Consider the following 23113-nt stretch of genomic DNA (forward strand, 5'->3'; position numbering starts at 1 on the left):
ATCTTCGTAGAATATGTGGGAGCCAATATGGGCATCCAGGTCCCGCTATTGGTTATTGACTGGAGACGTGTCTCGGTCATGTCTACATAGTTCTCGAACCCGTAGGGTCCGCACGCTTAAAGTTATGATGACAGTTTTATTATGAGTTTATGTATGTTGATGTACCGAAGGAGTTCGGAGTCCCGGATGAGATCGGGGACATGACGAGGAGTCTCGAAATGGTCAAGACATAAAGATCGATATATTGGACGACTATATTCGGACTTCGGAAAGGTTCCGAGTGATTCGGGTATTTTTCGGAGTACCGGAGAGTTACGGGAATACGTATTGGGCCTTATTGGGCCATACGGGAAAGAAGAAAAAGGGCCTCAAGGGTGGCCACACCCCTCCCCTTCGTCTGGTTCGAATTGGACTAGGGAAGGGGGGCGCCCCCTTCCTTCCTTCTCTTTTTCCCTTCCTCTTTTCCTATTCCATATGGGAGGTGGAATCCTACTAGGACTAGGGAGTCCTAGTAGGACTCCACACTTGGTGCGCCCCCTCCTAGGGCCGGCCTCCTCCTCCCTTGCTCCTTTATATACGGGGGCAAGGGGCACCCCATAGACACAACAATTGATCCTTGAGATCTCTTAGCCGTGTGCGGTGCCCCCCTCCACCATATTACACCTCGATAATACCGTTGCGGAGCTTAGGCGAAGCCCTGCGTCGGTGGAACATCATCATCGTCACCACGCCGTCGTGCTTACGAAACTCTCCCTCAACACTCGGCTGGATCGGAGTTCGAGGGACGTCATCAAGCTGAACGTGTGTAGAACTCGGAGGTGCCGTGCGTTCGGTACTTGATCGGTCGGATCGTGAAGACGTACGACTACATCAACCGCGTTGTGATAACGCTTCCGCTGTCGGTCTACGAGGGTACGTGGACAACACTCTCCCCTCTCGTTGCTATGCATCACCATGATCTTGCGTGTGCGTAGGACATTTTTTGAAATTACTACCTTCCCCAACAAGCGAGTCATTAGAGCGGTAAGGGCTGTCATGGATTTAGGTCCTTCCTGGCCGAGGTGACGTGCTAGCCATTCATCCCGGACGCTGTATTTGAAGGCAGTCAACGATTTGGTTCTTTTTGACTAAGAACCTAGTCTATAGTTCCTTGGCTGACTCGCAGGGCTATTGGACAATATGACTTAAGTCATCGGCATCTGGTGGCCGGACATGTGTTCCTTGGAAGTTGTCACAAAAGGCATCTTCCAGATCTTTCCAGCTGCCAATAGAATTTTCTGGCAAACTGTTTAGCCAGTACCGTGCTGGCCCCTTAAGCTTGAGAGGCAAGTATTTAATGGCATGAAGGTCGTCTCTGTGAGCCAAGTGGACATGGAGGAGGAAGTCCTCAATCCATAATGCGGGGTCTGTTGTTCCATCGTATGATTCGATGTTGATGGGCTTAAACCCGTCTGGGAATTCATGCTACATTACCTCGTTGGTGAAGCAAAGAGGGTGTGCGGCTCCTCTATGTTGGGCCACACTGTGAAGCACCTCCGGCGGACTCCGCTTACGGTTTTCGGACCGAGCATGCTAGGATTTGTTGTGTCCGAATAGGTATCCGTTATTACTGGCCGGGGCTATGAAGTGGGTGGCGGGTGGGAAGCAAAATTCTCCATCATCCGCCGTAAGGTCGAACCGAACGTAGTTCGGCGACGAGCCGTCTGCCAGGGATAGGCTTTTTAGTGAGTTTAGGAGGTCGCACATGGGCGAGCGTTGGAAGATATCCGCGGCGCTGAACTTTAAGAGCGATAGCCGATCGAGTTCGGTATCCGTGGGCTCCCAGGGTTCGGAACTCGATACCGGAGACAAGTCCGGGGTTCCGTTGATGCAAGTATCGTACGAAGTGGAATCTGCATGCGGCTCCAACGCCGCCAAATCGGTAGCCCCCGTGATGGGGTTGAGCTACCCGTCTTCGGATGACTTGATCTGCTCCGGGTTTAAGGCCAGAGTTGTTACAGGAGTTATCTCCTGGATATGGCCCCATGACAGGTTGCCGCGGTCTCGAATCCATCGAAGATCAAGTCTCCACGGATGTCCGCGGTGTAGTTCAGGCTTCCGAATCTGACCTGATGGCCAGGGGCGTAGCTATCGATCTGTTCCAGATGGCCGAGCGAGTTGGCCCGCAGTATGAAGCCGCCGAATACAAAGATGTGTTCGGGGGAAAGGTTTCTCCCTGGACCACGTCATTACTGACAATTGAAGGGGCCATCAAACCTTTCGTCGACGGCACAGTGGAACTCTCAATGAAAGCACCAATGCTGGTGTCAAAACCGGCGGATCTCGGGTAGGGGGTCCCGAACTGTGCGTCTAGGATCGATGGTAACAGGAGACAGGGGACACAATGTTTACCCAGGTTCGGGCCCTCTCTATGGAGGTAATACCCTACTTCCTGCTTGATTGATCTTGATGAATATGAGTGTTACAAGAGTTCATCTACCTCGAGATCGTAATGGCTAAACCCTAGAAGTCTAGCCTATGAGTATATGGTAATGAATCTGTCTTATCCGGACTATGCTCTCTGGTTTATATAGACACCGGAGAGATCTAGGGTTACGGTTACATAGGAGGGAATCTTCATAATAGGTCGCCTAGCTTGCCTTCCACGCCAAGTAGAGTCCAATCCGGACACGGGTATTGTTTTCGGCCTTCGTATCTTCACAGCCCATCAGTCCGGCCCATGGATAACAGGTCGGACGCCCGAGGACCCCCTAGTCTAGGACTCCCTCAATGCCAATGACAAAATTAAGCCTTTTCTGTCCTCCGGCCTATTAACGCCCGTTACTGTGCTGGGCCAATACCAATTACGCCTGCTTATGGCCCATGTTGACCCATTTATCCGACAGACCGAGGCCCACCGATTCTACGGCCCTGTTGGAGGCCCATTTATCGACGACCCGTAGGAGGACCATGGATCCTACGACCCGTAGGAGGCCAATGGATCCTACGGCCCATAGCAGGGTCAAGGTTACCAGGGTCCGTATATGTCCCATGGTTGTTGCGGCCACTAGCTAACTAGGGAAAAAGAAGACTAGGAAATAAATAAGCCCGAAGCTAACGCTAGGCTATTAAGGCGATGGCACAGATTACATCCACTGGGCATCAATGATCCCCACGAGTGCAAATATAGGGAACACCCTACACTATAAAAAAGTGGCTTGCTGTTTTCTTCAGCCGGTGGCTGCACGTTAAGAACATATTTTGTATCGCAACAAAACAAATTACAACTATAAAACAAAAGGAAGGTTGGCATAAAATTTAATAGTCTGGCAGATAAATGCGCCACCAGAAGTTTAGAAGCTTAGTTCATTCGACCTGACTGTTACGTTTTCATGTTGTATTGTCCGATGGAGCACCATAACCTTCGCCTTCATTTCTCCTAGGCTCCTGAACAACATAGCAAATGTCTGCTAGTCTGGTTTCAAAACCATGCATATCTTGACGACATCGAACAATGTCTGTCCTTGTTTCACAAAGGGTCTCTGTTAGGGAATGTTCTTGTGTCTGGAGCGCAGATATACCATTGTTTTGAGCTTGCATGTCTTGATCATGAGGCCGTTTGGAAGAGATTGCCTTAACAACCAACCCGGTATTATGCAGGAATGTGCTTTTGGCACTTTTAGTGGACAGGTACTGACCCACTGCATCAAGAGCTGCCATTACGGTTATAGTTGCCTTGCCACCTTCAGAAGGTGGCGGTTCCACCATTTTATCCATAGCTTGCTGAAAAGTTGAGTTTTTACATTAGTAGTACTAGAACTGAAGATATTAAGGAGGCAGCAAAACTAAACAAAATAGCTTTGGTCTATATACAGAACTTATTCTGGTGAACCCATGTAAAATATTAGTTGTATTTTACTGCAAAGTACATAATAAAACCAGGTTCCAAACATATGACCATGTACCATGGCTAATGTATTGTCTATTTCTTCACATTGTATTGATAGCTAAGGATAAAGAGACAAAGTCTATAATACGGTAAGTGAGGGAGTCCTGGACTAAGGGGTCCTCGGGCGTCCGGCCTGTTATCCATGGGCCGGACTGATGGGCTGTGAAGACACGAAGGCCGAAGACTGTACCCGTGTCCGGATTGGACTCACCTTGGCGATTAACTATGAAGATTCCTTCTTATGTAACCGACTCTATGTAACCCTAGATTCCCCCGGTGTCTATATAAACTGGAGGGTATAGTCCGAAAAGGATATACTCATTACCATAGTCATACAGGCCAGGCTTCTAGGGTTTAGCCATTACGATCTCGTGGTAGATCAACTCTTGTAATACTCATATTCATCAAGATCAATCAAGCCGGAAGTAGGGTATTACCTCCATGGAGAGGGCCCGAACCTGGGTAAACATCATGTCCCCTGTCTCCTGTTACCATCGACCTTAGACGCACAGTTCGGAACCCCCTACCCGAGATCCGCCAGTTTTGACACCGATAATGGTGCTTTCATTGAGAGTTCCACTGTGCCGTCGACGAAAGGTTCGATGGCCCCTTCGATCGTCTATAGTGACGCTGTCCAAGGAGAAACCTTCCTCCCCGGACAGATTTTCGTATTCGGCGGCTTCGTACTGCGGACCAACTCGCTGGGCTATCTGGAGCAGATCGAGAGCTACGCCCTGGCCACCAGGTCATATTTGGAAGCTTGAACTACGTTGCGGATATCCGTGGAGACTTGATCTTCAGTGGATTTGAGACCGTGGCGATCGCTCCCCCTCACTCCGATGAACATGACTTAAATCTGTCATTGGACCATATTCAGGAGATGGTTCCTGTAACTGCTATGGCCTTAGATCCAGAGTAGATTGCACCCTCCAAGACCACAGAGTTCGCGGTGTTGGAGCCGCACACAGACTCAACACTTGGGAATATTTGCGTCAACAGAATTCCAGACTCATTTCCTGCTATAAACTCCGAACCGCATATGCCTGCGGACACTGAGCTGGATCGTCTATCGATCTTTGAATTCAGTGTCGCAGACGTCTTCTAGCACTCACCTTTGGGCGATGTGCTAAACTCGTTAAAGAACCTGTCCTTGGCGGGGGACTCGCAGCCGAACTATGTTCGGTTTGAACTAGGGGCTGATGACGGAGAATTTTGCTTCCCACCCGCCACCCACTTCATAGCCACTGTCGAGGACTTAACCGACGTGCTTAATTACGGCTCCGAAGATATCAACGGTCTGGACGACGATGCCTACAAGGAGCAAGGCCAAGACCAGCCATTCACTAGACGTTGGACGGCCACCTCTTCATACGATGTGTACAAGGTCGATACACCTAAAGAAGCTAACGACGATGACAAAGAAGATCCAGTTGAGAATAAACCTCCTGAGACACAGCCCAAGCGCCGGCGTCCTAAACGCCGCTCTAAGTCACATCGCTCAAAAGCCAGCAACACCGGCACCTGAGGAAATAATACTCCGGACGACGCTGAAAACAATGAAGACCCTGTTGGAGCAAGATTCGAACAGGAGGAACAAGAAAACGGGCAATCCAGCCCCGATGAACAGGCCCTGCCCAGCAACAATTCGGAGGACGACAACTACCTTCCGCTCCTAATATGAGGTAAGCCTCGGCGATGATGACTTCATCGTACCCAAAGAACACCTCGAGCAGGAGCGCTTCAAGCGCAGGCTAATAGCTACTACAAGGAGCCTGAAAAAGAAGCAGCTGCAGCTTCAAGCTGACCAAGACCTGCTCAACGATAGATGGACCGAAGTCCTGGCCGCCGAAGAATACGACCTTAGTGGCCCAGCCAAAAGCTACACGAAGCATAGACTGCTACCTCAATTCGATGACGAGGCGTTGGAGCCCGTACCATCATCACACAATGCGGCAGGTCGACAACAACTCGGTCCGGATAAAGAGGCAACTCAAGCCGAACACCAGACCGCCCCACCTCGCCGTAAAGGCAAGAAAAACACAGCTCATGGTTGTACAGACGACCTTCGACGGGACTTGGACAGTAGAGCAGGACACGCAAGATCGATCTACGGATCGTGAGGTCATGCCTCGACACACGATGATGGCCACTTATTCGAACGTGACAAGCCTAGCCATGCCCGAGACAAAAACCGCAAATGGACTCCTTCAGAGTTACGTCACAGTGTGGCCCAACATAGAGGTGCCGCACACCCTCTTTGCTTCACTGATGAAGTAATGGATCACGAATTCCCCGAAGGATTCAAGCCCGTCAATATTGAATCATACGACGGAACAACCGATCGCGCGGTATGGATAGAAGATTTTATTATCCACATTCATATGGCCCGTGGAGACGACCTCAACGCAATTAAATACCTCCCACTAAATCTAAAAGGGCCAGCTCGGCACTGGTTAAACAGCCTGCCTGAAAACAGCCTGCCTGAATATCTTTATTTATCTCTTGAAAACAGGTGACGAAAAGGACAAACATCTAAAACTGACTCTATCGGAGTTCGGATCCGTACACTCACCTAAGGGGCTACGTCCGTCAAGGATCCCCCTCCCCGAGGACAGGCGGCGCAGACGTGCGACAGGAGGTTCAAAATAACCTTTTGTAGACCGCACTCTTTATTTCGAGCCTGGAATATGCCTTTTTTCCTCTGCCTTCGACCCTCGGCATGTCAAATAGCTGGGGTTGTGGTCTTTATATGTAAAGTAATAATGGGCAAATCGCTCAGGTCCCAGTAAATATTATCCGAATTAATCATTCATGTCTTTTCACCAATGAATATGGCTCCTATGTTTGTCTCACAAGTATACCTCGGCATAACCTGCCAGGGGCTCGGTATGGGATCAAATGAGTCGCCAACAAAGTCCGAACAGCTTTATAGCGTCCTTCGGCGTCGCAAGTTTGGCCTTATATGCATCAACTCCGAATCATTGTCTTGGGTCAATAGTTGGGTTGCCCGGCTCCTGTGCTTGCTGCCCTACTATCGGTGTCAAAACCGGCGGATCTCGGGTAGGGGGTCCCGATCTGCGCGTCTAAGGCTAATGGTAACAGGAGGCAAAGGACACGATGTTTTACCCAGGTTCGGGCCCTCTCGATGGAGGTAAAACCCTACTTCCTGCTTGATTGATCTTGATGATATGAGTATTACAAGAGTTGATCTACCACGAGATCATAGAGGCTAAACCCTAGGAGCTAGCCTATGATGATTATGAATGTCCCTATACGAACCGAACCCTCCGGTTTATATAGACACCGGAGGGGGCTAGGGTTTACACAGAGTCGGTTACAAAGAAGGAAATCTAATATCTGGATCGGCAAGCTTGCCTTCCACGCAAAGGAGAGTCCCATCCGGACACGGGACGAAGTCTTGAGTCTTGTATCTTCACGGTTCATCAGTCTGGCCAAAGTATATAGTCCGGCTTTCCGGATACCCCCTAATCCAGGACTCCCTCAGTAGCCCCTGAACCAGGCTTCAATGAAGATGAGTACGGCGCGCAGTTTATCTTCAGCATTGCAAGGCGGGTTCCATCTCTGAATAATCCAAAGTAATTACCGAACACTTAAATCGTGTCCGGATCTACAAGATGATCTGCATATTTCACCGTAGAGAGAATGATGTTCCACAAATGTAATTAGCTGACAACTTGAGGCAATGTGACATGACACTACGGTCGAGTCATTATTCGAACCGTTTTTTCACAATCAGCCACAGCGCACATTGCGAGGCGGTTTCCTTGTCACGTCTTGTCATAGCAGAGATCATGTCCCCCTTATCGCGGGATTCTCATCAATATGGGTATGGGTAACCCAACCGCGCCATCAGTCGTGGCACTTGGGAAATAAGCAATCTTCAACAGGCAAGTGGGGAGGCGCGCCGATTTCGTCGCCTCTTATAAAGGGATAAGGATTCCCCATTTTCACCCACGCCTTCTTCCTTCTCTGCTCATCCGTTCTCGCACTCTCGAGCTCCAACGCCCAAGTTCTCACCTTCTCCGTAGGACCATCCACAGTATGTCCGGAGCGGGAGGAAAGTGGATGGCCTCCTCTGTCACAGAGGAGAATATCACCAGACTTCGGGCGGCCGGGTACCTGGCCGAAAATATTGCGCACAGGCTCCCGGCGGAGGGACAGATCACCCCTACCCTCAAGTCTCGGGAGAGAGTAGTATTCCTCCCTCATTTCATCCGCGGACTAGGATTTCCACTCCACCCGTTCGTCCGCGGGCTCATGTATTACTATGGGCTAGATTTCCACAATCTAGCCCCGAATTTCGTCCTCAACATCTCGGCCTTATCATCGTGTGCGAGGCCTTCCTCCGCGTCAGGCCCCACTTTGGCCTATGGCTGAAAATCTTCTGCGTGAAGCCGAAGATCATTAGCGGCCAGCAGGCGGAGTGTGGAGGCGCCATGGTGGGCAATATGCCCAACGTCACATGGCTCTACGGCTCCATTGTGGAGACCGTGAAAGGGTGGCAATCAGGGTGGTTCTACATCACCGAGCCGTGCGACGCCAATTGGGCGGCGGCCCCCAAATTCCGATCCGGAGTCCCCATGCGGCTCACTTCTTGGATGAAGGAGGGCCTAGCCTGGGGCGAACCTGTGGAGCTGACCGGACTCAAGAACTGCATAAAAAGTATGCGGGACAAGAAGATTAAGCTTGTCAACGTGGTCCAGATCATGCTCGTTCGCCGGATTCTCCCGTGTCAAAGACGGGCATTCAATATGTGGGAGTTCGATCCGGCCGAACACCAGATGTTGCATGAGCTTTTCGACACGACGCATAAGGACGTCTGGAAGGTGTTGTTCAAGGCCTCCGAAATACCTCCTCCCACATCCGAGGACCGCGGGCTTAGCGCATAGCGCCCTGCCAATCCGGTAAGCCCTCTAACCATCACAAGATGTACCTTTCCCAGCATATTCGTGGAAGGGTTTTGAGTCATTATGCTGACAAAACAAGATTATGTGGAGACGGCGGAGCAGATCGAGTGCCCGGCTCCGCTGCCCGAAGATCCGATGACCGCATTCCTGACGGAGATGCTGACTCCGGTGCCGTATAAGGTGCCGGAGAGGAAGGCCGAAAAGAAGGCCACGGGGACCAGGAAGGGTCTCCGGCGCGAGGTCGCACCGGACGCCTCGTCTCAAGACGACGAGGCGCACTCCTCCCACGAGGGGGAGGAGAAGAAAAGGAAGAGGGCCGCCCCATCAGGGGAGGCCGAAGGGTCCAAGAAAGCGGACGCAGGAACCAGGAAAGGTTCCCGGCGCCAGGCCATGATAGACTCGTCGTCAGAAGACGGCGAGGCGGATTTCGCCCATGAAGACGGGGAGGAACATCAAGAAATGCCCCCTCCCCGCATGGGGGAGGAGAAGAAAAGGAAAGCCGCCCCACAGAGGGAGGCTAGGACGCCGAAGAAGGGAAAGGTATCCCTTTCGGGCCACTCCACCACGGTCGCCTATAGCGTGGAGGAGTGGCTGCCCAGGGGGAAGCCCCTAGCAAGATCGTAATTATCTACACTCTGTTATACTTTCGTGCGATTTAGCTTCATAGTTAGTTATAACGCCGAACACATCTATGCAGTCCGGCCAGGGCCCATCCCGAGGTATCCTCTTCGGACGGGTCTTTGAGCGATTCAGCAATGAATTCACTTCCGACGGCCACTTCCCCTCGGCCTACGGATGACACGGAGGTGTTGTCCCAAAGGGTCCCAGAGCAGGGGAGGCGACTCTGGCGACGCCCCAAGGCGCAATTCCAGACGCCGGGCATACGGGGCGTAAAATCCCCTCGGATTATGCCGATGAGAGCCACAGCAAGTTGGGCCCTCAGCCGGACACTGTACCGGAACCTCCAAGGGTTCCGGATTCGGGCAAGCGGCCCCTCGCTAAGGAGGGCGGGCCAACCATGCCGATGACTTCCATTGCGCCAGAGGCGCCGGACAGTCTACTGGAAGTGCTACGCGGCACTTCCATGGAAGAAGAGCACCGTACTCTTATGAGTGCGGTGATTCAGAAGGTTCAGTCCGCCAAGAGCGGATTGACCTAAGCCTGCACCAGCCTCCTGATAGGCTTTGAGGTAAGTAATTAAAAGTGTGAGAAATTATCACCCAATAGACAGTAGCCCCTGATACTCTGTTTGGTGTTCGGAAAGAAAAGCCAAGCGGAGGGTCAATTCTCCGCAGGAGTCTAACAGTAGGTGTCTATGTGAATAAGCAGGCGGTGCTACTTGCCACTGCTGCCCGCATAGCCGAGGTCACCGGACTCAAACGGGACCTGGAGCAGGCTCAAGGAGAGCTTGGCCTCACGAAGAGGCAGCTCGAAGAGAACAAAGGTAAGTGATACCTCATTCACATGTCATATAGAGTAAGAAAATTGGTGACGCTAACAAAAGGCGTCATGATTCTGTAATAGGGGCCATGACCAAAGTGGGGTCCCTGAAGAAAGCGCTATCCGAGGCCGAAAACAAGGCGGCCATGGAGCGCATTGAGTGTGAAAAGAAAAATGCTAGGGTGGGCGAGGTACAGCAAGAGCTCCACGAACTCGGCAAGAAGTTCGAGTCCTTGGAGCGTGACTTCAAGACGAAGGAGTCTGAGCTTGCAAAGGCCCTTTTGAGCATGAAAGATGCCAAGGCCGAAGCCGAAAAGGCCCAGCAGGAAATCCAGGCGGCCAAGAAGATAGCAGCGGGTAAGACATTTTTTATGCAAAGCAAGCATGTGGAGGAGACGTTTCTTTTACTTACCCGAATTTGGAGCTCTCCAGGGGCATTCGTAGATCTGCCACGTAGCATATCGGATGCCGCGGACTTCTACCGTGCCGAAGAGGGGAGCTCCACGGAGAAGCTGTTCTGGTCCCAGTATGCTGGAGCCGAACACCCGATGCCTCTGAGTGACCAATTGAAGCAGTTGGTGGAACTCCACAGGTCGGCCGAAGTGGCTATGAAAGATTTCATAGTCCGGATGTGGCCTCGTGAGCCCCTGCCCGCCAGCTACTTCGGCCTGATAAAGAGGATGGTAGATGCCTGTCCGCGGCTTGAAGTAATCAAGCGATCCGTTTGCATTGAGGGTGCCCGCCGGGCCTTTGCCCGTGCGAAGGTGCATTGGGGCAAGCTGGATGCGGAGAAGCTGGTGAAGGATGGACCGCCGGAGGGCAAGGTGCATCGCTATCCCGAGAAATATTATGATGGAGTAATGAAGGGTGCTCGCCTCGTGGCCGATGAGTGTACCAAGGACACCATATTTGAGTGAATGCACTCCTGTCGTTTTGTAATGTAAAAACAAAGTTATTTGCGCTATATAGCGCTTTGCTGATTTAAAATATTACCTTCTGTGCGGCTGTTTATGAAATTCTGAAAGTAGGCCAGTCGTCGGCTTTCGCCCCCACGTAACTAGTACTGGGGTGTTCGTGGAAACCCAAAACACTCTTTTATCCAAATTTTTGGTCCGTGAAGGAGGTGTTTGGCGCAGCGAACAAGGCAATCGGACTATGCGGCTTTATAACTCTCACTTAGCCATAGAAGTCTATAATTTTGAATTGCAGCGAAACCCCTAGAATTCGGAAAGCCGAACTGGGGCGCTATACACGCCTAAATTGGACGAGGCCGATTGCTCGCCTAAAGCGGAAAAAAATCTTTATGGATTTTGAGACCTCTCGAATAGCGACCATCTCTCGCCGCATCATGACAGTTAGTTTTTGGCTTTCTCTACTGAGGTGCTCGTCCGGAAGAACCGGGACACAATCGCAGTAGTTCTCCCTGCGCTTCCTTAGCCGATATAACGGAACGTTAGGTACCAAAACAAGGGAGCCGGGCTAACCCAACTATTGACCCAAGACATGATTCGGAGCTGAAGCATATAGTGCTATAAGTTCGGGGTGCCGCACTATTGAAAGTATTCGGACTTAACTTGCCGTATTATGGGGCGCCATAAGAAGCCCCTAGCAAACTAAACGTACCAAGATGTACGGATTCAATATTAAATAAACATTCATAGGAAAAAATGCGAGGATAATAATAATAAGCTGACGCTATATATTGTTTCCCATTGTAAGACAATACTTCTAAGCGTATGTGTACAATTGATGCGTTAAGCAGAATGAAAATAGGACTATTTGACATGTCTTGCCCAAGTGCGGGCCGCATACAGGCATATAAAACAGGTATAACTATCATTGACAGACACCACCTAGTATTCCCTTTGTGCGCAAAGCCTTTTGCCTCCTTGGTTTTCCCAGCTTCTATGAGGACTCCGGTGATCTGGCTCTCCGAAGAGGCTGCCAAAATGTAGGTTCCTGAAAGATGAAGGGGGTTATTAAAATATGTTGCGGCTGAACCGCACTGTTGACCGCAGCACTATTGCGCCTCCGCCTATGCCCATGGTATTTCAAGTGCGTAATTGTGTACGCGCGGCACGAATGCTGCCGTAATCGGGCTGGGGCGAAGGCTGGACTGCTAGTCGCGCTCCTGTTGCCGTGTACTCGGACTCGCTTGACGGCAAAAATTGTGTTTGTTAGATTCACCTGGTCACGGCGGTTCATACTGCCGATTGATGGTTTGCCGAAGAAGGCTGCTGTGACACCCAAGTTTTTATTTGGATTTTTCAATAGATTTTTATTTGACTTGAGGGGAGTGATTTAAATTTTTTTCTTCAAGAGAACTCTCCCTCTCATATATTTTTATTTATGGCAAAAGTATTGTTTGGATTCACCCAAGATCTGCCTTTGGTCTTGGAAGTTCTTACTTTTCATTTGGACTCAAGACAAAATGTTTTTTCATTTGGGAAAATAACTTTTGAAAATCTTTTTGAATTTGCACTATGGCTTTTGGAAAGTCCTTTGCCACTTTCAACAATTCTTTCTTGCCATAGCATTAGTGCAAATCCTCTCTCCTAGTGCGGAGTTTCCTAGGAATGGCCGGATATTACAGGAGATTTATTGAAGGATTCTCCACTGTGGCAAAACCTATGACACAGTTACTCAAGAAGGACAAGAAATTCGTATGGACGGAAGCATGTGAGCAGAGCTTCCAAGAACTCAAGAAGAAGCTGACAACCGCACCGGTCTTAACTGTGCCAGACATACACAAGAGCTTTGAAGTGTATTGTGACGCGTCCCGAAATGGTCTCGGATGTGTACTAATGCAGGATGGCAAAGTTGTCGCATATGCCTCCAGGCAGCTGCGAAAACATGAGGAAAATTACCCAACACATGACTTGGAGCTAGCAGCAGTTATTCATGCACTCAAGGAGTGGAGGCACTTTCTGTTGGGAAATCGCTGTGAAATATATACAGAACATAAGAGCCTTAAATATATTTTCACACAGCCAGAGCTGAATTTACGCCAACGACGCTGGTTGGAACTGGTCAAGGACTATGACGTCGGTATTCACTACCACCCAGTAAAAGCAAATGTAGTGGCCGATGCCCTTAGTCGAAACCCCAGCCCGGAAAGTGACAGTCAGCAAAAATTGAGGCCTGAGTTTCAATGCGAGTTCACTAGGCTCAACATGATGTTAGTCTCTGAGGGCACCGTATCGAACCTGGAGATACAACCCACCCTGGTGGAACAAATTAAGAAGGCTCAGCAGGGACATCCCAGCATCGAAGGCATAAAGAAGAAAATGAATCTTAGTAAGACTTCAGAGTTCGTCACAGACAGTGAAGGAACATTATGGTACCGAGACAGACTTTGCGTACCTAACATTGAGGAACTCAAGCAACAGATCTTGACGGAGAGCCACACCGCTCCATACTCGATCCATCCTGGAGGAACCAAAATGTACAAGGACATTCAGGAAAGATTTTGGTGGCACGGTATGAAAAGAGATATAGCCACATTCATTGCTTGTTGCGATTCATGTCAGCGCATCAAGGCCGAGCACCAAAAGCCAGCAGGGCTACTCCAGCCTAACAGGATACCGGAGTGGAAATGGGATGAAATAGGAATGGACTTCATTGTCGGATTACCCCGATCACAACGCGGAAATGACGCCATCTGGGTCGTCACAGACCGACTAACCAAGGTTGCTCATTTCATTCCCGTGAAGACTACCTACTCCACACAAAGACTGGCAAAACTTTATCTCTCCCGTATAGTTTGCTTGCACGGAGTCCCAAAGACTATAATATCAGACCGAGGCACCCAATTCGTCTCCAAATTTTGGGATCACCTACAACAAGCTCTGGGCACGCAACTAGCTTTCACTACAGCATACCACCCTCAGACTGATGGACAGACAGAGCGTGTAAACCAGATCCTAGAGGATATGCTAAGAGCCTGTGTGCTCACCTATGGGTCCAGTTGGGAAGAGAGTTTGCCGTATGCCGAATTTGCTTACAACAATAGTTACCAAGCCAGCTTGCAAATGGCACCCTTTGAAGCGTTGTACGGACGAAGGTGTCGTACCCCTCTGAATTGGTCAGAAACAGGTGATAGCCGTATCTTCGGCCCAGACATGCTTAAAGAGGCCGAGGAGAAACTTAAACAAATCAGGGACAGACTCAAGACAGCACAGAGCCGACAAAAGAGCTACTATGATCAAAAGCATCGTGAGGTCAGCTTTGAACCCGGTGATTCGGTATACCTCCGAGTATCTCCTATGAGGGGTCTCCAACGGTTCAAAATAAAGGGGAAGCTAGCCCCAAGATTTATTGGACCATTTTGTGTAAAGGAACGAAGAGGCACGGTGGCCTACCAACTAGACCTCCCCAAGGAGCTGTCAGACGTCCATGACGTATTCCACGTCTCGCAGTTGAGGAAATGCGTGAGTAACCCAGAAAAACATGTACCTCATGAGGACATTGATATGCAACCAGATCTCACCTACAGAGAAAGGCCAGTAAAGATTTTAGAAGAGTCTGAACGGAGGACCCGTCAGAAAACGACAAGATTTTTCAGGGTTCAGTGGAGCAACCACACTGAGGATGAAGCCACATGGGAAAGGGAAGATTTCCTCCGAGCAGAGTATCCATATCTATTTGAGGATCAGCAGAAATCTCGAGGACGAGATTTTTCCTAAGGGGGTAGGTGTTGTGACACCCATGTTTTTGTTTGGATTTTTCAAAAGATTTTTATTTGACTTGAGGGGAGTGATTTAAATTTTTTTTCTTCAAGAGAACTCTCCCTCTCCACTACAGGAAACAGCTACTTTGCCGTCTGCCATGGCGGACGGCAAAGGCTCGAAAGGCGGACGGCAAAAGGCTCCGGCAAAGAAGGCTACGGTAAACAGCTGCTTTGCCGTCTGCTTCCCGGCGGCGGACGGCAAAGACTCTTTGCCGTCTGCGGCGGACGGCAAAGAGGGCGGACGGCAATATTTGCGCTGTCAGTCCGTTAAGTGGCTAACGGCAGACCTTTGCCGTCCGCCGCAGACGGCAAAGAGCCTTTGGTCTTTGCCGTCCGCCTTATGATGTCATCTACACGTCACTAGATGGCAGGTTCTTTGCCGTCTGCCACGGACGGCAAAGTCTTTGCCGTCTGCCACTGTAGGCAAACTGACCAGGTTCTTTGCCGTCTGCCACGGACGGCAAAGTCTTTGCCGTCTGCCACTGTAGGCAAACTGACCAAATGGGTCAGCTCCCAGGAAGCACAGTTGGCTGCCACGTGGCTTCTTTGCCGTCCGCGGCAGACGGCAAAGAGCTCTTTGCCGTCGGTGGCAGACGGCAAAGAGCCTGCATATTGTCTGTTTTTTCTGTTTTTTGTTAAATCCCACAATTTGCACAGAAAATATATATGACATATAGATATATTTCACAGGCATTCATCACATAAACAAGTTCATACATCATTTCATACATAAACAAGGTCCATCCATCATTTCATACATAAACAAGTTCCATCCATCATTTCATACATAAAGAAGTTCCATCCATACATAAAGTAGCACTCCATAGCTAAGGTGACTAGAATGAGAAGACAAGAATGAGAAGACAAGAAGAAGAAGAGTAGAACAAGCACTCCATCCAGCACATAATGAAATCTGCAAAATGGCAAAATAAGAAAGTTAGAAATGGATCGTTTTTGAGGTAACTAAGGTGAAATGGATCGTTTTTGAGGTAACTAAGGTGAAATGGATCTTTTTTAGCTCACTTAGGTCAAATGGATCGTTTTTGAGCTAACTTAGTTGAAATGGATCGGTTTTGAGCTAACTTTGTTGAAATGGATCATTTTTGAGCTAATTTAGTTGAAATGGATCATTTTCAGCTAACTTAGGTGAAATGGATCATTTAAGAGCTAATTTAGGTGAAATGGATCGTTTTTTAGCTCACTTAGGTCAAATGGATCGTTTATGAGCTAAATTAGTTGAAATGGATCGTTTATGAGATAACCTAGGTAAGATGGGTCATTTTGGAGTTAACGTAGGTGAAATGGGCCATTTTAAAGCTAACGTAGGTAAAATGGATCATTTAGGAGCTAATCTAGGTAAAATGGGTCATTTTTGAGCTAACTTGGATGAACTGCATCATTTATAAGCTAACCTAGGTAAAATGGGTCATTTTGGAGGAAAAGAAGCTAACTCTAGGTCATTATGGTAAGCATATTGGAGGAAATAAAGCTAAGTCTAGGTCTTTATGCATTTGTTAAGCAAAACACTAGAGAAACTTACCGTGATCAGGGAGGTGTAGGAGCGGGCTGGCTAGTGCCGGTAGCTGGAGAAGGATCATGCGATGCGTTTCTGGAGTTAAGCTGCACCAAAGATCATTTCCAATGTCTCGTTAGCATTATGACACTCAAATGTTAAGACTAGCAAGTAATGTCCATTCAAATTAAACTCACCGTGGTCCCAGGAGCAATCACTGGCATCGGCGGAGCGGTCTGACCGGTCTTCTCGCACACAGACTGCACATTTGGTTTTGACGACTCAGTCATACTAGTTAGTAATGAGACAAACACTACATGAATGTTTTGGCTAATCTGCAGAAGAAACTTACCACAAGGAGCTCGTACATGGCCCTTGCCTGCATGTCATTCCGTGCCCTCTCCTCCTCCATCATCTTTGTCGTCCTCTCCTCCAACTCCCGCTGCCTCTCCGCCGCCTCCGCCAGAAGTTTCTCCGTTCTATCTCTCTCACTCTGTATAGCAGCCTGCAACACCACTCACATGACCATTTGTAATCATTGATGGAAGCGCACACAATGTAATGGAGAAAGATAGCTGAGTACGTATCACTAACCTTGATGGCGAGTTGCACTGGCCGTTCACGAGGCCTTATCTCAGGAGCGGAGCTCGACTGGCGCGCCTTGATCTCCGGGAGAGTGCTAGGACAACGGATAAGTCCATCTCCAATGGCTATGGAGCCATGGGACCTCCCGCCACCAGATATCATCACCAGCTCTGGATCAATGGGACCCTGGCTCGGGTTAAAGTCCTCCCCTTTCCTCGCCTTCCCCTCATCTCTATATCTCACGAGCTTGTTGTGGGAGGAGATGTTGGTGAAGTTGTTTGCATCATCGAGGTCAGACTGAGAGAAAGCCTTGACTTTCTTGTAAGAGCCAGTGTGGGCCATGGCATACAGGTCGTACACCTCTGGCACCTTATCCGCCTTATTGTGGCGTGCCTGAAAGAGAGAAACAATGAAAAGTAGTAACTAAAGGGCTCAAGCTAGCATGATGAATGAATTGCATGAATCATGAAGCAAACCACATACCCAGTTGCGCCCAAACTGATATAAGTTGGAGCTGCCTTGATGGTGTGGCACACCTTCCATTTGGGCACGTTTGTCCTTGGCCTGGTTGTGGAGGGCTAGCCATTCTTGTGAGCACCACTCATCGACCAACACCTCCCAACAATCCATCCGATCCGCACACCATCTCCGAGGCGCCTAAGTTAGCAAATAGAAACTTGAGCGCTACGGCTAAGAATTACTAAATGAAGGAACTTAAGTAGAAGGCCTTAAGAATTACCTTCATGTACTGCTCCTTACTCAGGAACTTATCGCGGCACGCCGGCTTGGTCTTCTTGATACCACGCAAGGCGTAGTAGTCTCGAACAGCCTGCACCCGAGCCTCGTGCCGTAAGTTCTGGAGTAGGCGCTTGCAGACGTTCTCGATAACATTTGCGCACTCCTCCTCGTATCCCTCCTCACACCTGTAGAATGTCTGCAATCAAATGAGACAATATTGATTAGTACAATTAATAACTAGCTAGTTGAAGATTTTGAAATGTGTAAAGGAGAAATTACCCAGAACGTCCTGATCACCATGTCTGCCCTCGTGTCGCACACGACACCGTCGATAATGACATCCGGCGGGGCCGGGGCAGCCACGTAGTGCTCCCAGCTCAACCCAAGCTCTGGAAGCCGACCCTAGCAGTCACCCTACCTCCTCTCCCGCGACCACGTGCCCCACCTCCTCTCTTCCTACCTCGTCCCCTGCTGGGCACCGCGGTGGACGAAGAAGGGCCCGGCGGTGTGGACATACTGTCCAGCAACGCTCGGCGAAGAGGTACGTCTGGAATCGAAGACCTCAGACCACGCGCCGAGGAAGAAGGGGCCTTGGCGCGCTCCCGACCAGCGCCCACCATCTTTCAACACCTGCCATGACAAACAGTAAACGAAATTAGTACAACATAAAAAAAGACCGACATGAATAATAATATGTGTATCACTTAAGTGTATCATCATCAAGTACAACATTAAAAAATTTAATACCTGACACTACTAATAATCTCGATCAGTATCATCAATAAATGCATAATCATCATCATCACTATAATCAATGACGGGCTCATAGGGTTCAGTGGCATCAACATGTGCAAGGCCACCTTGACGTAATCGGTCAAGCAATGACAGGTCATCCGCAACAGTAACCTCTTCTTGTTCCGGCTCTTCTTGTTCCTCCTCTGGGGTGATGTCGGATTCACTGTCACTGTCTACTTCAATGTTTTGGGGTGAAGTATAGCGGTTCTTGAAACGCTTTTTGGAAAGACGTGTCTCTTGGAAGAATTCTCCTTCATATGTGTCTGGGTTAATGTGAGGTTCATAATCCTCTTCCTTTGGGGGAGATAGTCTAGCACGTGGCGGCACTTCATAAACGACATCCCAACCTTTCAGATTTGGATTAGTTTGGCAGGCCCACGGTAGATAGAATACTTGGGTCGCCTGTTGAGCCGTAATATAGACATCAGGAACATCTAAATGGGTGCTTTGGTTGATTTCAACTAGCCCTATATGTTCATGAGTTCTTCTAGTCTCCTTCGGCTGAAACCAATAACATTTGAAGACTACGACATTCGGTGGGTTTTCACCATAGAATAGAAGTTCATAAATTGCTTCAACTCTCCCATAATACTCGGTACCTCCTTCGCCGATAGCAGATACACAACAATTTGTAGACTTTCGGTCGGCCATAGATAGCTCTTTGCCATAGGTACGAAAGCGATACCCGTTGATGTCGTATTTGTCAAATGAACGGACCTTATAGTCAAAACCATTAGCGACTTGTCTCAATTCGGCGTCCATAGACTCTGAATTAGCCTACAAGTTTAATATGAAAGGATTGTTGCATTACGCACAAATTAGCGAATGAAACCGGGATAGCCGCGTACAAATTAGCCTACAAGTCTAATAGAAATTACCGTTTGTTTGAACCAAGAGATGAAACCGGGATAGCCGCCACCTTGCTTTGCGAGAAGCTCATACTCTTCGACAGAATCCTTTTGGATCACCGCTCCATACGAGAATAAGGCGACGTATCGACTGTATGAAATATCCAGTAATAAGAGCAGTTCAAAGGAAATAGAAGTTGCGAAACTATGTACCGAGAACTTACTCGATGTACGGCCGCACTTCTATCAGGTTGTTGAAGATATACAACAAAATGGTCCGCCATTGTTCGTTATCCAAAGATACTGGATTTGAAACACTGGCTGGTGCGAGATTCCCTTTGAATAGGCTGAGGTTGGATCCACCCTTTTTAGGGTCGTCAGCATTGTACCGAGGCTTCGGATTATGCAAATGACGATTTTTGGCTTCGTAGTGTGCTGTCACGAAGTTTGCCGCCTCCTCAGTGATGAATGCCTCAGCCATCGATGCTTCAATTCTACGTTTATTTTTACATTTTTGTCGAAGCGTGTTCTGCGTCCTCTCAGTTGGGTAGCACCAACGATTTTGCACGGGCCCCCCCAATCTTGCCTCGGTCGGGAGATGCAAAATCAAATGTTGCATTGGATTAAAGAAGCCCGGTGGAAAGATCTTCTCTAACTTGCAGATCAACTCCGGCGCCAACTCTTCCATTTCTTCTAGCACGCTAGGCGATAGTTCTTTCGCACAAAGAACACGGAAGGAATAGCTGAGTTCTGCCAGTACTAGCCATTCATCCTCAGGGATGAAGCCACGCAACATCACCGGCATTACCCGCTCAATCCATATGTGCCAATCATGACTCTTGAGACCAAATATCTTCAATTTATCAAGACTGGCTCCCCTCTGTAGATTAGCTGCATACCCATCGGGGAACATCAACTGCATTTTCACCCACAAGATAATTTCCCTCATAGCCGGCCTTCCAAGATTGAACCATGCCTTTGGCTTCATCCAGTTCTGCTTTCCTTTCGGTTCTTTCATGTTTTGTAACGGCCTATCACATAGCGCCTCCAGATCGACTCTAGCCTTAGTATTATCCTTTGACTTCCCATCTATGCCGAACAATGTACCAAAAAGTGCCTCGGCGATATTCTTCTCAGTGTGCATCACGTCGATGTTGTGTGGGCAAAGGAGGTCTTTGAAGTAAGGCAGATCCCATAAGCATGTTTTGTGAGTCCAGGCGTGCTTAGAATTATACCCCTTGAAGTACCCTGGACGCTCGGGATCTGGCTCGAGAGCGTTTAACTGATCCAGGGTCTGTTGGCCTGTCAATGCATGTGGTGCAGAGTTTTTGACAACTCTACCTCTGATGAAGTTCTTCTTGTCTTTCCTGAACTTATGGCGAGGATTCAGGAACTCTCTATGCATGTCGAAGCAAGAAAACTTGCGACCGGCCTGAAGCCAATGAAACTCAAGAGCTCCCTTGCATGTGGGGCACGGGAACCTTCCATGCACACACCAGCCAACGAATAGCGCATACGCCGGCAAGTCATGCGTCGAGTACATGTACCAGACACGCATTATGAAGTTCCGTTTGCTATAGGCATCGTATGTCTTGAACCCATTATCCCAGGCTTCTTGCAATTCGTCCTTAAGCGGTTGCATGTACACATTCATATTTTTCCCCGGATAGTTGGGCCCTGGAATTATCAACATCAGGAAAATGTTCTTTCTTTGCATAATCTGTCCGGGGGGGAGATTGAGTGGAAAGACAAATACGGGCCAACAACTGTATTGGGCTGCCGTCATACCAAACACACTGAACCCATCCGTGCTGATGCCGAATTGAGGATGCCTCGGATCTGCCGCTTTGTCACCATGTAATTCATCAAACTTTTTCCACGCAACACCATCCGATGTGTGTACAATCATCAGATTCCCATCTGCATCTAGTTCGGTTCTTTTGCCCGTTTTGTGCCATGTCATCTGTCTGGCCGTCTCTTCGACCATGAAAAGACGTTGAAGTCTTGGTACGATTGGCATATACCGAAGAACACTAACGGGGATTTTGGTCTGTGTCTTCTCACCCATACCGTTGTCTACCACAACATACCTGGAAGACTTGCAAATGGGACAACAGTTCAAGTCCGCATAGTCAAGCCTAAACAAGACACATCCTTTCTCACAGGCATGTATCTTATCATAGGGCATCTTCAGTGCACGGAGGATTTTGTCCGACTTGTACAGGTTTGCAGGCATTACATGGCCTTTGGGTAGAAAGCGTCCAAATACTGTCATCATTGCATCGTAGCATTCTCTGCCCAAGTTGAACTGAGCCTTCAGAGCCATTACTTGTGAGATGGCATCCAACTGACAAAGCTCAGTGTGCTCATGGAGTGGACGTTTTGAAGACTCCAACATTTCATTGAAGGCCTTTGCAGATTCCTCCATCTCCTCGTCCGAATCCCGAGCATCATCAAAGTCTTGCACCATGTTTTCCATACCGGTACCATGCTCGTCGGTGCGACGACGATCCACCTCAGCTCCGTCACGTTGGGCAGACTCACCATGAAATGTCCACACCGTATAATCGGGCGTAAAACCACTCTTCTGCAGGTGTTTGCCCATTTCAGCCTCTGTCCTCTTTTCCCAATTGCCGCACCGTAAACAGGGGCACCAGCTTTTCCTCTGGCCATTTGCAAATGCGGCTCGCACAAACCCCTTGGTTTTTGTGAACCATTCAGTGCTCCATTTGTTCTGACCAGTGTGACCGGTGTACATCCACGCACGATCACTCATCTTGACTTTCAGAGCTACTAGACACACAACAAATATATATATATAATTCACCATGTATGTATTCATCAGTTGATCTACTTTGTCAATTTTATTACGTCCATGCAACCTACACTCTAATAGGTAATGATAGGTCCTAATCCCACCCGAGTATGTTTAGATTGGGTTCATTTTCCCATGCTATGCCCCGGATCCTACGCAAAATTTCGGCAGCACCTCCCCGCTGTTCTCCTGATACACGTCTCTGCAATAAACAGAGAGGATGTGTACCCGGAGAACAACAGGGGAGGCACTGACGAAATTTATGCGTCGGATCCGGAGCAAAGCATATGGGAAAACGAACCCAATCTAAACATACTCGGGCTGTCCATGGATAGCGTTGGACAATTCGAAAGAATCAAGGTTATAAATATGCAAATGCATGCATATTTATAACTATGACGCTTTCGAACGGGAGACACATATTGGTTACGCATACTGATGATTCAAGACACATATATATCTAGCTATCAAGTTTCATCGGAATAGATCAGATAATTAATGGGGGAGGAGGACATGTCATTTGTGCTCACCCACGACCGAAGGGGCAGAGCTCGTCAAACGCACGGCGAGGTCGTCGAACACCAAAACTCGCAGCGATGAAACAACTGCACATTTAAAACTACCCGATCAACACAATTATATATGATGTTTTTCATAACAAAATCGAAAGATATATGACCTAACTAATAATTCACAAATATATGACCCCGTCGGCTTCTGGAAGGCCAAAGAACACCTTTTCAAGGTCGGGGTCTCGGGGTCGGGGTGTCGGGTCGGGGTGCCGGGTCGGGGTC

Source organism: Triticum aestivum, chromosome 7D (assembly GCF_018294505.1).
Source record: "Triticum aestivum cultivar Chinese Spring chromosome 7D, IWGSC CS RefSeq v2.1, whole genome shotgun sequence".
NCBI lineage: Eukaryota > Viridiplantae > Streptophyta > Magnoliopsida > Poales > Poaceae > Triticum > Triticum aestivum.